This window comes from Giraffa tippelskirchi, chromosome X (genome assembly GCF_054371585.1).
Source record: "Giraffa tippelskirchi isolate mGirTip1 chromosome X, T2T-mGirTip1v1.2.pri, whole genome shotgun sequence".
In the NCBI taxonomy this organism is placed as follows: domain Eukaryota; kingdom Metazoa; phylum Chordata; class Mammalia; order Artiodactyla; family Giraffidae; genus Giraffa; species Giraffa tippelskirchi.
The window spans coordinates 110,044,162-110,058,686 of record NC_137289.1 but is presented as its reverse complement, the minus strand read 5'-3'; the positions used below and the strand labels follow the sequence as shown (position 1 = coordinate 110,058,686).

At 44.2% G+C, this 14,525-nt stretch overlaps 1 protein-coding gene across 2 annotated transcripts in view; it reads left to right on the top strand.

Moving 5' to 3' along the window:
• The first annotated feature begins 8,526 nt into the window (after nucleotides 1-8,526).
• USP9X (ubiquitin specific peptidase 9 X-linked) overlaps nucleotides 8,527-14,525 on the top strand; it is a 139,298-nt gene continuing 133,299 nt past the window's right edge. The window contains exon 1 of one of the 2 annotated variants that reach the window (XM_081564465.1): nucleotides 8,527-8,751. The gene's annotated coding sequence lies outside the window, so the exon portion shown is untranslated. Of the gene's footprint in view, nucleotides 8,752-13,780; nucleotides 13,936-14,525 lie in introns of those variants that run through there. The other variant, XM_081564468.1, reaches the window with a different exon arrangement.

Below are 14,525 nucleotides of genomic sequence, written 5' to 3'. Positions count from 1 at the left end.
CTTTAATTTGGATTGGAAATAGCAATATAGATTCATTATTTTTCTTTCTCCAAAAATATGTCTTTCCTAGCTCTGTGCACTGAAAGACCTAAAAGAAATAACAACATAATAGCAATAAATACCCATCCAGATTGTGATGACTGAATATAATTTAAAACAAACAAACATGTAGAATTCCTTAGGGAAATGGCTAATTTCAATTCTGAGACTGGGAATAGAAAAGATGAACCTGGAATGTTCTGTCTTACTAGAAATTAAGAGCTACAAGAGTCAAATTAAAGGACTAAGGAGCCAACTTTTTGAGAGGTTCTCACTGGCCCAAGATAGGATACTTTGAGCATCCAAAAAGTGTGATGACTACAAAGTAGTATATGTTTTTATACACCAAATATTTTAAAACTCCATGAGTTCATAATGATGTGTGTGTTAGTGGCTCAATTGTGTCCAACTCTATGTGACCCCATGGACTGTAGCCCACCAGGCTCCTCTGTCCATGGAATTCTCCAGGCAAGAATACTGCAGAGGGTTGCCATGCCCTTCTCCAGAGGGTCTTCCCCTCCCAGGGATCGAATCTATGTCTCCTGCACTGCAGGCAGATTCTTTATCATCTGAGGCACCAATGATACTAAAATGTAAGTAAAACTTCAATGTTCACTTTTTGGAGGTTGCTTGGACACCAACTTATTAATCATAAAATTGACAAAGGAAAAAAATTTAAACTTTTTTTTCCCGCCTGGCTGTGTTTCAGAGCATCCAGAATTAATGGGAAAGTTCTACAGCTTATAATTCAAGCTCTGAAAGAATGTCAGAATTGGAAAATCACCATTTCATGAAGGAATGGTCTGGGTTATGAAAATACTTTCATATCTTGATCTAAGTGGTAGCTACATGACTGGATCATATATAAATATTTTTCCAGCTTTCCATTTAATTTTTATGCATTTTATTGCAAGTATATTTCAATTTAATAATTTTACCTCAATTTAAAAAAAATTCCCATTATGTCATCCCATGTAGTGTAATAGGAAGTACACAGCACCCTATGAAATATCCTTGCCAAAAAATTGAACTTGAATCTAAACAGGGCTCCAGATATAACTACCAGCTCATAGAAAATAAAGAGAACAGAGGAACATGTTAAATGATACCAACAGGGTACAACCAGACAAATGGAGAATATGGGACGTTCTATAGAACAAATGGGGCTTCCCTGGTGGCTCAGCTGGTAAAGAATCCACCTGCAATGTGGGAGACATGGGTTGAGAAGATCCCCTGGAGAAGGGAAAGGCTACCCACTCCAGGATTCTGGCCTGGAGAATTCCATGGACTGTATAGTCTATGGGGTCGCAAAGAGTCAGACATGACTGAGCGATTTTCACATTTCACTTTCATAGAATAAATGTCCATGGAGTAGCCAAGAGTTAGACATGATTGAGTGACTGAATACGAATCTGTGCACAGGACAAATGATGTGACTTCTTCAGTGAATTCATGATCTAAAAGGGAAAGGGAAGGGGAAAGGATGAGTCATAGATTGAAAGAGACTTAAGTGTTAGTCGCTCAGTCGTGCCCAACTCTTTGCGACCCATGGACTGCAGCGCACCAGGCTCCTCTGTCCATGAGATTTTCCAGACAAGGATACTGGAGTGAGTTGCCATTTCCTTCTCCAGGGGATATTTCCAACCCAGGGATCGAACCCGGGTCTCCTGCACTGCAGGCAGATTCTTTAGTGACTGAGCTACAAGGGAAGCCCAAAAGAGACTTAAGAGACATATTAATCAAAACAATATCTGGACATTGTTTGGGTCTTGATTGAAACGAACCAACTATAAAAAGCCATTTTTGAGACTATCGGAATCATTTGAACACAGATGATATTAAGGGATTAGTGTTCATTTTATTAGATGTGATGGTGGTATTGTGTTCATAAAGTCTGTATCCTGGTAGATAGTTAAGTATTTATGGGTGAAATTATACGATTTGCTTTAAAATATTGTTGGGGAGAAATACGGAGAGGAATAAATGACTCAAGAAAGCCACAAGGGTAATAACTGTTGAAGCTGAATGCTAGATAAACTGGGGGTCATTAAACTTGTTTCTTTATGTTTGTGTACTCGATGGACATGGGTTTGGGTAAACTCCGGGAGGTGGTGATGGACAGGGAGGCCTGGCGTGCTGCAATTCATGGGGGTGCAAAGAGTTGGACACGACTGAGCGACTGAACTGAACTGAACTAAGAAGCTCTTCAGTTACTGAGCTTCAATTCACCCTTCTATACCTTTTGATTCTAGGGATGGAATTCGACCATCCACATTTCTGCTTTGCCAACTGTTCCCCATCAGATTCTGACTATAGGGGGTTGATAGACGGAGACTGCAGAGCTGGAGGAGAATAAAGGAATTTAAACTCCTTTCTGTTCTTCCTTCTTCCTTCCTGCCAGCTTCCTGCCTCCCTCAGCATCCCCCCACCCAGGAGCATTTCTTCACCCCTGAACCAGCAGCGCCATTCATGTCAAAAGCTGATTGCAGTTTGCAGTTTTCCAACATTCACAGAATGAGCCTCGTCAAACCCACATCAGAAACACCAGCATGAGGTGAGCAGCAGCTCCTCAGAGGTCTGGGTCCCAGCCCACGGAGCCCTTCCTCTAAGCTTCTAAGTTGTAATAATTCCATTCTCTTTCCCTGGTACTCAAGCCCTGGGGCGGGGGTGGTAGCAGTTTTCTGTTTCCTACTCCAAGATATCTTACAGTTCTCTGCACCATTTGAGTTAATCTATTGATACTTAACAACTTTATGACTGCTTCACACTTTTTACATGAAATTCTGCCTGTTCAAATAACTAATGTGGCTTCTGCCTCCTGACTGAGCCCTGACTGAAAGGTACACCCATCAGCCATTGGTTGAAGGCTGCTTCCAGAGAGGTTCATTACCCAGCATTTACCATCAGTCACAGGGGAGGTAAAGTCGACACCTGCAGCAGGGCAGGGTCCAGTGGCAAGAGACCACACTCAGGCAAAGTACTGTAGGAGCTAGCTTTGGAAGTTGGGCCAGTGTGTACTAAAGTGATAAGGGAGAGGGAACAAGGGCGGGAGGGGGACGGGGTGTGACAATGTTTGCTACACAGCCTAATGCTCTTTATAAAAAATTAATTTCTCATTACACAAGCATTCATTATCTTTGAAAGACTCTTAGTCATTAAGCATAAGGCAAAAGTCCTCTCAATCACCATTCCCCATCTCGATTCCCTTTTCTTCCTTCCTCCTTAGAGGTAATCACTGTTATCAGTTATCATTTACATGTGTTTTTTTACATATATATGTATATAAAACATCCATGGTATTATTTTGTACGTTTTGGTTTTTATTTCAGAGTATACATGTCTTCTTGCAATCTGCTTTATTTACAAAACAATTTGTCTTGGAACTCATTCCATATTATGACACATAGATCCACCTATTTCTTTTTAACTGCTGCATAATATTCCCTAATGTCCATATGCCATTGTTTATTTTGCTTGTGATCTATGTTCACAATTAACAAAATTCTATGATTAATATCCATGCCTGTATGTCTTTGTACCAGTTTAGGAATGTTTTTCCAGGTTAGATACAGAGCAATAGAAATGCTGGGTCAGAGAGAATGCAGATTTAAATGTGCATTAGATGTTAAAAATATGTCTTCCAAAATGTGGTTCTAATGTACAAGCTGTGATATTGCAGCTTATAATAAGAAATATATATAGTAAGTTCCCTACATACAAATGAGTTCCATTCCGAGAACGCATTTGTAAGTCCAATTCGTTTATAAGTCCAACAAAGTTAGTCTAGGTACCCAACTAACACAATAGACTATATACTACCGTACGGTAATAGGTTTGTAATACTTTTCACACAAATAATACATAAAAAGCAAACACAAAAAGTAAGGAAAACATTTTTTAATCTTACAGTATAGTGCCTTGAAAAGTACAGTACTATAGTACAATAGCTGGCATACAGGGGCTGATAGCAATACAAAGTACAGCTTTTACGCTTGCTTCCGCGCATCCTGAGCTTGAAATTAAGATACTGTATTGCTGGACTCTATACAGTACTGTACAGTAAGGTACGTAAAAGCACAATGACTTATAGAGGATGCACGCACATGACAATGTACGCCAGACCTGTCAACTATTATGTGATTGGATGTGCAAACGCACGCTTGCATCTTTGATAGTTCACAACTTGACCGTTCCTATGTAGGAGACATACTGTAGTCGGTCTTCATCCTCATTTCTGGCAGAGTTCCTAAAACCCTTGGAATTTCCTAAGCGAAGAAAGCAACAAAGGTGTCTTTGTGATGTGAATAAGGTGATTCCCCAACTGCACCTAAGGATGGGGGCTGGTTGCCAGGGGAATCAACGTGTGATTAGAGGGTTGCAACTTTCAGTCGCATCTTCTAACCTTGGGGGAGGGGATGGGAGGAGAGCTGGAGGTTGAATCAGTCACCAATGGCCAATGATTGAATCAATCTTGACTAAGTAATGAAGCCTCCTTAAAAACCCAAACCTATAGGATTCTGGATTGGTGCACTCGTACTTATCTGGGGGGAACGGGACTACTGGAGAGGACATGGGCGTGCCTCATCCTTTCCCCACACCTTGTCCTAAGGATCCTTTCTGTCTGGCTGTTCCCGAGTTTTATCCTTTTATAATAAACCGATGATCGAGTAAGTAAATCGTTTCTCTGAGTTCTTTGAGCCGCTTTAGCAAACTAACTGAACCCCAGGAGGGGATCTTTGGAACTTAGCCAGTTGGTCAGAAGTATAGTGTCAGGATTGAGTTGAATTCTTGGACACCCTACTGGTATCTGAAAATTGGTGTTGTATGGGAAGCACCTCCGCTCCCACCAAAAAAACCCTACACATTTGAATTGGGTTTGGGAAGTCAAGAGTTGGTGTCAGTGAAATGGGATTTTCTAGAACGGCCCAGGCTCAAAGAAACTTGTAGTTTGGGAAGGGAAAGGATGAATGGGGGTGGGGAGGTACATAAAACCTTATTAGAAAATTTTAAACTGGTTTGGGAAGTCTTAACATAATTTGCTATTCTGCTTCCCCTCAAGGGTCTTACAGATGCTAATTAAAAACATTAGGTTAATTAACAAGAGAATGAGAAGGCAACTCTTCTTCCCCACTAGGTGGAACTTTTTAAACTGTTTTTAAGGCATAAGGTAGATAAAATGAATATTGACTGGAATGAAACAAAGAAGAATCTGGAGAGAGCCCTGGGAACTTGTACCAGTAGGGTGGAAATCTTTAGATGGTTTTTAAGAAATGGGATGAAATAAAAATGGGACATTGGTGGAGTTAAAACAAAGGTTTCTTTTTAAAAATAATTTCTTTTGGCCACGCTGTGTGGTTTGGGGGAATTCCCTGACTAGGGATTCAGCCTGGGCTGCGGCAGTGAAAGAGTCCTATCCAATAGACCACCAGGGAACTCACCAAAACAAAGGGGTCCAAAGGATGGGTGGGCAAAAGGACCCCTGTTGACTCCCAATATTAAAGGACCCCAAACAAGTCTGCTCTATTTACCCTAGTGGAGAAATTAAAAGCTAGAAAGCAAACTTTGCGATGAGAAACATGACCAGTATAGTAATTGCTTAGGGGTCATGCTTAGGCCTGTTAATCAAAACAGAGATTGACAAAAGGGTTGGGGTCCCTAGGCTTGACCCCTTGCTGGAGACCCAAAGCCTTTTACACTAGAGTGGATAAAATGGGTAGGGGGTGAAGAAGAGAAGTTGCCAGTACTCACTGATAGGAGAATTGCATGAACCCATTGGTGAAGCCCTTACTTAGGTTACAACTAGATCGAGAGAAAGTAAAAATGGAATGGTTGATAGAATCATGAAAGTTGAAATGTCTAAGCAGGGATTATGTAAAAAAGTTGTGTCAGCGTTACTGGAATGTTTTGTGGGAATGGCTGTTATGGCTGGCTGGGGAACACCTCCCCTACCTAGTGCTGTAAAATCCAAACCTGTGGATGATGTCCTAAGGGAGGACCGTAATGGATGGTGGGACTAAGGTAAAGTTTTGTGGGAGAAGCTGTATGTTGGAACAGGCTTTCCGTGAAGTGGTGGTGTCTCTCTTACCTGTCATGGGGATGGACATGCTATCTGACTGGGGAATGTTTCTCCCACTGAGGGTTGTAAAACAGAGGACATGTGACTCCACCCCCCAAGCAATATTAATGGGACTTGCTAAACGGGAACCAGTAAGACCACCTAAGCCCACACAGTGGAATAGAAGCTGGGGTACCAGTAGGGACAAAGTCTCTGTGGCATAGCCCAACATGAAATGTAGCTTGGACTTAGGGCAGGAGCCTGTCAGGGCTCCCCGTGACAACTGGGGCTTGCAGCTAGAGAATTCCCAGTTGAGGGCTATTTGCTACCCTGTTATTGTACATTATTAATTGAAGCTACCCTTATGACTGAAGGACTTAAAGTGCTCTTAAATCTGAAATGGTTATAATGTCAAGGACAATGTTGGAGAAATGGCCTAATGGGAATGGCAGTGCCCAGAACAGTTCCATAATAAGGGAATGGGTTATACAGGATTTTGTTATTGGGAGAAAGAAAGCAAGGAGACAGTTGGGAGCAGGGAGCCTCTTTTCTCCTAGGACTGACTCCAGAACTGTGTGAGTAGCGGCTGGATTCTACGGTCATTTGAACAGTGCCCTATAAACAGCTCTCTACTGACAGAGAAAGAGCCACTTGGTTTGCGGACAGCAGTTCCACAGTAAATGAACATCCCCGATCGAAGAAGGTGAAAACAAATTAGCTCAGTGGGCTGAGTTGCATGCTGTTTGCCTAGCAGTGATGAAAGAATTGAACAGTGGTAAAGCCCCTGTGTCTGAGTTTTTACCGACTCATGGGCAGCGGCCATTGGCCATACGGTCAGGCAGAGCGCAAGGGAAACCTGGCTTATTAAAGGGATGCCCATATGGAAGTCACTATGGGAATTTGAGGGGGGTGTGAAGGTAGGACGTGTCAATGCTTGTTGGAAGAATACCCTTCCGGCTTTGGGAGGTGTGTGGCAGATTCTGGTGGGAAAACCTTGACTGTAGCTGCCAAGTGAGGCTAAGGCTGGAGTCTCAGGGCTCCAAATGGGTCCTGGGTCCTGACAGGAGCAATGTTGAGCCCAGCCTGGGCTTTACTTGCCTGGTGGTCGATGCCAGTTCTCAGGGTGTTAGGAAAGGACCTGAACACAGGAGAGGGCACCAATTTGAACATCTGATCGTCATTTCTTCAGACTAAGGAACACACTTCACCAGCTTATAATGTCCAAGGATGTATGTTTGTGCTAAGTCACTCAGTCATGTCTGACTCTTTGCAACACCACGGACTGTAGCCTGCCAGGCTCCTCTGTCCATGGGATTCTCCAAGGATGGACAGCAATATATCCTCTTCAGAGTGTGATGGAATCTGAAGGGGCAGTTAGAACAATGGTTGTCTATAACAGGGGATATAAGCATGAAGGGCCAGCTTCCATGCCTTCAACACTCACATGAGTGGGGCTAAAGGGTTTCCTCGCTGGGTAGATTTCTCTGTTTCTCTGGTGGATATGAGGGGAAGTGGGGAGTGAAAGGCGCTGGTATTTTTTTCTTCCCCACATCACTTTGGCATTTTTTTCCTCCCTACTTGATGCAGGGGTCAAAAGACCAGGCCTGGAAACAGGGATGGTTCCTGAGCAAGAAACTGTAACTGTGTTTTTAATCTTTGTGTCAGAATTCCTAAGAGCCTGATGGGGCAGGATGTGCCTTCACTGACAAAATTGGGATCAACAGCGAAAGCAGCTATATTGCCTGGAGGTAAAGATAGCCTGCTAGTTCTGAGTCTGTGTAACCTTATCTGACTAGAGGAGCACTCAGGGGGAGGCGCTTGCTTGACTAGTAGCGCTGCCTGCCACCTAGACCAGCACCGCTGCCTGCCACCTAGACCAGCACCGTGGCCGAACCTAAAGTCCTTCAAAGGTAGCAAAATTTGGATATAGATGGAGAGAAGGGAAAATGGTAGCCGAGGGTAAATAGGAATGAATAAATAAATCGGTTCAGTAATGAGGGACATCCAATATTATGTTAACATCTCCCAAGAGGCTCAAAGCAAGATACCTGAAAGGGTGAAGCCACATGTTGCTGACCCCACTCCTGCTTTTAGAACCTGACAAGATCAAACTGAAGCTTGCAAACCTGAGTGGACCTGGCCCTGGGAGACATTTTCATATGATCTGATGCTGGGTTGGAAATTTATTAATGACTGAGTGGGATTCTAGTCATGGGCCGGTATCTTTTGACTTTTAGGGTTATTTTGCTGTAAGGGATCCATATTTGAAGATCAGGGAGTGGACTGGGATATTTTGACTTATAATAAGAAATAAATATCTTTGGTCCCTGATTCTGGCAGTTACTAAAATCCTCGGAACTTCCGAAGTGAAGAGAGCAACAAAGGTGTCTTTTGTTATGTTAATGAAGTGGGTTTTGGAATGTATCTAGGAATGGGGGTTGGTTGCCAGGGTGACCAACGTGTTGATTAGAAGGTTGGAACTTTTAGTCCTACCTCCTCATATGGGAGGAGTAGACGGGAGCTGTAAGTTGAATCTATCACCCATGGCCAATGACTTAGTCACTCGTGCCTGTGTAACAAAGCCTACATAAATGCCTAAAAGTACAGAGTTCAGAGAGCTTCCGGGCTGGTGAACACGTGGAGATGTGGGGAGAGTGGTGAGTCCAGGGAGGGCATGGAAGCGTGAGCCCAGGGGAGTCCTGTCCCCCCACCTTGCTCTATGAATCTCTTCCCTCTGGCTTCCTGAGTTGTAGCTTTCTATAACGAACCAGTGATCTAGTGAGTAAAATGTTTCAGTTCTTTGAGCTGTCTCTAGCAAATTAATTGAACCCAAGGAGTGGGTTGTTAGAACAAAGCCAACTGCTCCAAAGTACAGGTCACAACCTGGACTTGGGACTGGTGTCTGAATTGAGTTACCAAGGGGGACATGGTAGGAATCTCTGATCTATAGCCAGTTTGTCAGAAGAATGGGTCACAGCCTGGGCTTGTGACTGGCATCTGAAGTGGGGGTGAGGTAGAGGGCAGTCCTGTAGGACTGAACCTTCAACCTGTGGAATCTGATGCTGTCTCTGGGTAGATGGTATCAGAATTGATATGACCTGAGTTGAATTCTTGGACACCCTGCTGGTGTCTGAGAATTGCTGATTTGTTTGGGGAAACCTTCCTGCCCCCAACATACATTGGAAATTGGATCTCAGAACACCTAAAAGACAAGGGTACTAGGAAGGTGCCAATGTTCTTCTTACTACAGGACTCACTATAGCTGTCTCAGCTTTCATTTGCCATCCGGCACTGCTCTGGGCCCCTTTAGTAGAGGATAACCCAGTGGGGAGAGAGAGCTAGCTGTTCACCCCAACCATCCACAAGCCACCAGGCATCTTCTGCATTCTACTGTCCATGGGGCCATCCGGGCAGGCCTAACTTGAATGTCACAGGAGACACCAAAGGGGAGTCTTCAGGCTGGCAGCAATGTCTGTGGTGTCCCCTGAGAACACAGTCTCATAGAGATTGTTGGAATGGGCTTGTTCCTGGGCCTCTGTGACAGTCCTTAGCAACTCCTGGAAATAATTACAGTAATTACATATGAATGAGTTCCATTCGGAGAATGCGTTCATTAGGTCCAATTTGTTTGGAAGTCCAACAAAGTTTGCCTAGGTACTCAACTAACACAATCGGCTATATAGTACTGTACTGAATAGATTTATAATACTTTTCACACAAATAATATATCAATTCAGTTCAGTTCAGTTCAGTCGCTCAGCTGTGTCTGACTCTCTGCCACCCCATGGACTGCAGCACGCCAGGCTTCCCTGTCCACCAACTCCCGGAGCTTACTCAAACTCATGTTCATCGAGTCGGTAACGCCATCCAACCATCTCATCCTCTGTCGTCCCCTTCTCCTTCTGCCTTCAATCTTTCCCAGCATCAGGGTCTTTTCCAGTGAGTCACTTCTTCACATCAGATGGCCAAATATTGGAGTTTCGGCTTCAGCATCAGTCCTTCCAAAGAATATTCAGGACTGATTTCCTTTAGGACGGATTGGTTGGATTTCCTTGCAGTCCAAGAGACTCAAAACAGTCTTCTCCAACATCACAGTTCAAAAGCATCAATTCTTTGGCACTCAGCTTTCTTTATGGTCCAACTCTCACATCCATACATGACTATTGGAAAAACCATAGCTTTGACTAGACAGACCTTTGTTGGCAAACTTATGTCTCTGCTTTTTAACATGGTGTCTAGGTTGGTCATAGCTTTTCTTCCAAGGAACAAGTGTCTTACAATTTCATGGCTGCATGAAATAATGTATAAACAAACACAAAAAATAAAACATTTTTAATCTTACAGTACAGTACTGGTGGCTCAGCAAGTAAAGAACCTGCCTACCAATGCAGAGATGCCGAAGATGCAGGTTTGATCCCTGGATCAGAAAGATCCCCTGGAGAAAGGAATGGCAACCCACTCCAGTCTTCTTGCCCGGAGGATCCCATGGACAGAGGAGCCTGGTGGGCTACAGTCCATGGGGTTGCAAAGAGTTGGACATGACTGAGTGACTGAGCCAGACACACACTACTGTACTCTATACAGTACCGTACAGTAAAGTGCACAAAAGCACAACCACTTGTAGAGGATGCACATATATGACAATGTACACCAGACACTTGAACTAACTTACATGATTGACATTCAAAGAAGTGGTAGTTCCTCAGTAGTGTCTGACTCTTTGCAACACCATGGACTAGAGTCCACCAGGCACCTCTGTCCATGGGCTTCTCCAGGCAAAAATACTGGAGTGGGTTGCCATGCCCTTCTCCAGGGGATCTTCCTGACCCAAGGACTGAACCCAGGTCTCCCGCATTTCGGGCAGATTCTTTCCTGTCTGAGCTACCAGCGAAGCCCCTGACATGCAAACAAATGGTCGTATCTGTGAAAATTCGAAGCTTAAAATTTCGTATGTAGGAGACTTACTGTAGTTGCATTTGAGGGGCTCTGAAGTCCTTGCCTGACCCTGGGGCAGAGTGAGTAGCTTACCATAGCCTTCCTTTTATGCCACTAACACTGGACCCAGTGCCCGTGGGAGTGGCATCAGGTCCATGGGCACTGGGTTCAGTGTTAGTAGCATCTGCATGAGAAAGGCTAGTTGGTTTCTTTCAGTTTCCCCTAAGCATACCTGGGATTGGGATCCACAGTGTACTTGGCCATGTCAATATTTGGAAAAATATTTTTCAGGCAGAAGAAATACAAAGTCCTAGGATCTGAAGTGAGGACATGCTTAACATGTTGAAGGAATGGTCCAGAGGCTGGTTGGAATACAGAGTGAGGAGGACAAGTGGGATATGGAGTCAGAGGCAATGATGGGGATTGGAGACTACATCAGCTTTCCAGCTCACTCCTGCCCAAGGGTTGTTTTAAAGTCTGCTTTTCCAGACTCTTGGGCTCTTGCTTTCTTTGGCGATTCAATTCCCTCAAACCTGAATAGGCCTCTGATCTTTCTGCTTCTAGGCAGTTTTGAGTTCTGTAACCATATTCAAAGTTCTTTCCTAGACATAGTTGTTAAGTCTGCTTTGTGTTTTTACCTCCTTCTTCCCATGCTTTTCCTTTTTCAAGTGAATGGTGGCTACCTTGATGCCATCACAAAAAAACAGGCTCAGAAGAAGGATGGACACCAACCACCACCCTCAATCTGATTTTTTTTCTTGTTTTTCATTGAAGTATGGTTGATTTACAATGTTGTGTTAGTTTCAGGTGTACAGCAAAGGGATTCAGTTAAATATATATATATATATATATTTTTTTTTTTTTTCAGATTCTTTTCCCTTATGCTAATGTGCTCAGTCATGTCTGACTCTTTGCTACCCTATGGACTGTAGCCCTCCAGGCTCCTCTGTCCAGGGGATTTTCCAATTAAGAATACTGGAGTGGGTTGCCATTTCCTCCTCCAGGGGATCTTTCCAACCTAGGGAATGAACCCTCATCTCCTACATTGACAGGTGGATTCTTTACCACTGAACCACCAGGGAAGCTCTTTTCCTGTATAGGTTATTATAAAACATTGACTATAGTTCCCTGTGCGATACAGTAGGTCCTTGCTGGTTACCTATTTTATACTCAGTCTGATTTTTGCTTCAGGGCAGAGTCCCTCTGTTTAACTGAGGAGTCTTGTCTTTTTTTTTTTTTAAACCTGAGGAGTCTTAATGTGCTTTGTGTCAAGTGCTTAAGCAGTCCCTAAGCTGGGGCCTGGTGGCTGACACGATTGCAGCTGTTAGGCTGGGGAGAGATAATGAGGCCAAATGCATTTAGATTATATATTACAGAGACCACATAGGCAAGATCAGCATGGTCTCCACTCCCCACGTCCCTCGTCCCACAGCATCATACTGAACAAGAGGAGCCAAGTGACTGAACACCAGTGTGCTAAGTCGTTTTGCTGGGAGGAGGCCAATTCCAAACTACAGCCAAGCAGTTTTCTAGATAGCCATGGAAGTTGGCAGCTGTAGCCTGGCGGGTAGTCAGGTGGGTAGAAAGGGTTGCCCTCCCCAGAACTAGGGAGATGGGTGAGAAATGGCCTTGTGGCAGTCTCCCACAAGATAGTGAGGGGAAACTGCCTTGCAGCAGCTCCCTGTCCTTATCTCCCTTTGTTCCAGGTGGAATCACAGAGCTTTCTGCCAAGTCTGGTCAGACTACCGACAAGCCCTGCTTCTGTGACCTATATGGAGATGTGCAAGGCCACCAGTGTGTCCTGATACAGCTTGTCCCTTACACTCTGTTACACAAAGCCTCTTTCAGTCTTTTCTCTTGTCGTTGGGGATTCAAAAGCAGGCAGCTTTTCTAACCCTGTGTTCCCCAATTTTTTCTCTCTTTTCCTTTTTGTCCTTGAATCTGCCAATTCTGGCCTGAGCTTTTCATTTTGTTGGAAAAATACCTTGTTAAACATACCAAGTAACCATCAATACACACTATTAACATTTCTTTCTATCCTCTTTCCCTAAAGCCATTGGCTCAGTCACGTGTAGAATCATCATTGGGCATGTCAGCTATTAGTTGCGGCACGTGGGATTTTTAGGTGGCATGCAGAATCTAGTTCCCTGACCAGAGATTGAACCCAGAAGGAGCCTGCCTGCAATGCAGGAGACTCGGGTTCGATCCCTGGGTTGGGAAGATCCCCTGGAGAAGGAAATGGTAACCCACTCCAGTATTCTTGCCTGGAAAATCCCATGGACAGAGGAGCCTGACAGGCTATAGTTCATGGGATCGCAAAGAGTCGGACACGACTGAGCGACTTCACTTCACTTCTTCTTCCTGCATTGGGAGCTTGGACCACTGGACCACCAGAGATATCCCCTGACGTCTTTTTTAATACAGGTGTTACCTTAATCAAGCCTTTCGCACCATTTAATAAGACTCTCCATCTTTCCATTCTCCAATATTAGTTTCCCATCACCCACTGGCTCAAACACATCAGAAATTTCCTTATTGCTTCTCTGGGTAGGTGAACAGATTATTGGGACAGTTCTCCATGCAGTTGTTCAGAAACCTAGGCAGAAACTTTGGTATCTTTAACACAGGGTTACCAAGGTCATCCATAGGGTAAGGTACAGAGCCATCTCTGTTGTAGCAAGCTGGAAACATTGTAGCAAGCTGGAAACGTTGTAGCAAGCTGGAAACCGTTGCAGCAAGGCATAAACATGTAGGAGTATGCTTGGGAGGTTATATAGGCAGGCTGAAAGTCACACATGCAGTTTGTTCTCACATTCCTTTGCTATCATTTCATTGCCTGGCCATACCTAACTGCAAAAGAGGCTTGGGAAATGCGTCCCCAAGAAGACACAGAAAACCTGGATTAGGTAAGCAGCTATCCATGTCTGTCAAGTGGTGCTGTGGAACAGTGTATTGGCAGTGTGAGGGTGGTGAGAAGTGGCTGAATTCTGTGTTTATATTGAAGGTAGAGACATCAGAATTTGTTGATGCCAAGGTTTTGGGCTTGAATAATTTGGAAGAATAGATTGACTGTAAAAGGCTATTGCGGAGAAGGCAATGGCACCCCACTCCAGTACTCTTGCCTGGAAAATCCCATGGATGGAGGAGCCTGGTGGGCTACAGTCCATGGGGTCGCTGAGTCGGACACAACTGAGGGACTTCACTTTCACTTTCCCCATTCATGCACTGGAGAAGGAAATGGCAACCCACTCCAGTATTCTTGCCTGGAGAATCCCAGGGATGGCGGAGCCTGGTGGGCTGCCGTCTATGGGGTAGCACAGAGTCGGACACGACTGAAGCGACTTAGCAGCAGCAGCAGCAGCAAAAGACTATTGAGAACTCAGTTTTGAGCAATGTGATCTTTCAGGTGCCTGTGAAGCTTCCATGTGGAGACATTAAAAATGTAGTTGGATGTGCACGTTTTACAGTTCAAAGGAGGGCCCTCAGGCCCTAGATG